Source organism: Arachis hypogaea, chromosome 9 (genome assembly GCF_003086295.3).
Source record: "Arachis hypogaea cultivar Tifrunner chromosome 9, arahy.Tifrunner.gnm2.J5K5, whole genome shotgun sequence".
NCBI classification, from domain to species: domain Eukaryota; kingdom Viridiplantae; phylum Streptophyta; class Magnoliopsida; order Fabales; family Fabaceae; genus Arachis; species Arachis hypogaea.
The window spans coordinates 15492328-15494402 of NC_092044.1; the positions used below are offsets into that span (position 1 = coordinate 15492328).

General features: G+C 26.0%; 1 long non-coding RNA gene across 1 annotated transcript; it reads left to right on the forward strand.

Moving 5' to 3' along the window:
- The first annotated feature begins 853 nt into the window (after nt 1-853).
- Nucleotides 854-1633, forward strand: LOC140174945 (uncharacterized). The gene is made up of 2 exons (XR_011865096.1): nt 854-968; nt 1334-1633. It is a non-coding gene; the product is annotated as an uncharacterized lncRNA (long non-coding RNA).
- The last annotated feature ends 442 nt before the right edge of the window (nt 1634-2075 follow it).

Genomic DNA, 2075 nt, shown 5'->3' on the forward strand with positions numbered 1-2075 from the left:
GATTAAGAAATATAAATAAAAGGAACATACCTAATTGAAAGTTTCATATTAGTTTTGAAAAAGGGATTGAAAGAGAACGAATTTTACGTGCGAAACGAAGAAGAGGAGAATAAAAGTAACTATTTGGTTCAATTCAAACCGGTTTTTTTAAATAAACCATTTATATAAAATAAATTGATTTTTTTTAAACCATATAGTAACACGTGTCAGCCATTCAAAAACAACTTCACCTGCAGTCGACTGTAAGTGAGTTTCTGCCTTTTTTTATTTGCGTGCAGTGGTTGTTAATGATCACGATGGTAGTACGTAGTCTTTGTGAGTAGGGGGTATATATAGTTTAGTTAATTAAAAAATTAAACTTGTTTTTTTAGTTAATTAATTAAATTAATTATATATAATAAAATTAGTTATTAATTAGTTATAAAATTTAAAAATTAATTTTTAACCGACTATAAAAATAAAAGCTGATTTTTTAATAGAAAAATTGATTTTTGAAAAAATAAAATAGGTTTTTGAATAAAAAATCGGTTTTTCAAAAATCAGTTTTTGGACAAAAAATCTATTTTAGAATTGAATGTTTAATCTAAAAAATTAAAATTAATTTTTTTTAAAATTTGTTTTAGTTTTGGTTACCTGATTAAAAATTGATTTTTTTGAATTTAGTTTTAGTTAATCAATTTTAAAAAAATATGAATATGAATTTAAAATTTGTTTTATTAAATTGGTTAACCAAAATGTGATTATGATTTTTTTAACCGATTAATCACATGTTAGTTTTTTAATGTACACCCTAATAATAATCAATAAAAGATGATGAATTAATAATAGTAGAATTTTTGTAAAACTGAGAAGTGATTTGTGTAAAATTGGTTTGAGGAAGAAATAATTGAGTTTTTCGTAATTGTTCAAGCATGATGTCATGTCCAAAAAGCAAGGTTTCTACCTCAATTAGAGACAAAGACTCAAGTGTAGGTGTAATTGAAAAAATATACATTGCATAATCCTTATTTAGACCTTCAGTAATAGCTTCTACATGATCTTTAAGAGAGAGAGGATGATCTAATGCAGCTAAGGAATCAACAATTGATCCAATGTGTTTGAGATAGTCAGAGACAATCATTCCTTCCTTTTTGACAGTTTTGAGTTTTGTTTTGAATTGCTTGATTGTGGCTTTTGCTGATTTAGAGAAATAATATTGAATTCGATCCCATACTTGATATGCAAATTTGCAGTCTAACATCTAATTTCTGAATGAGATATATATTTAATTGAAGGAATCATAATATGAGAAAGTGATTGTATGTTGCTGATTCTGTTTTTGCTAATTTTGCAGCATCAGATTCGAATTTTTTTGAAACCTGATCCTTGAGAAAGTAATCAATGAATTCATTGCCACTAATGATGTGAAGAGCAAGATGCTGCCAAGTCTTGAATGACTTTTCATCTATTTTATCAAGAAGAAGCATATTAAGAGTAGAAGAAGGTGTAATAGTAGTATTGATTGGAACAATAAATCCCATGAAATCAGAACCTCAGTTTTTGATACCATAAAGAGATCAAGATAAAATAAATGAATTGATGAATAGAAAGACTAAGAGAGAATTGAAACTAAATTATAAATACTTGTTGTATTTATTAAGTGTTAACTTTATATAATAGATATATAACTGCTATAATAGATACAAGTTAGTTATATTGCTGTTAAAACAAGTAGCTTATTTTCTTGATTTTGTTATTCTATTCCCTTATCACGTACAATATTACAAATTTTTTACAACTCCCTGTTATGTTAACTAATTAATTTGAAGCATTATTGGGCAACACTTACCGTATATTCAAATCATGTATAAAATGCATTAGAAATTATTAGTAAGAGAGAAATATTTCATGAAATACAGATATACTCATACTACATATATGGCTTAAGTGTCATACACTGAAAAGTACTAATTACACATAAACATATACGAACACATCACTTTCACTTGCTTGATTGGTGTATTAATTCATTCATTCTATAAATTACGAAGCTAAGGGTAACTTTTTATTCTCCTTTCTTAGCGTGTGCAAATAAT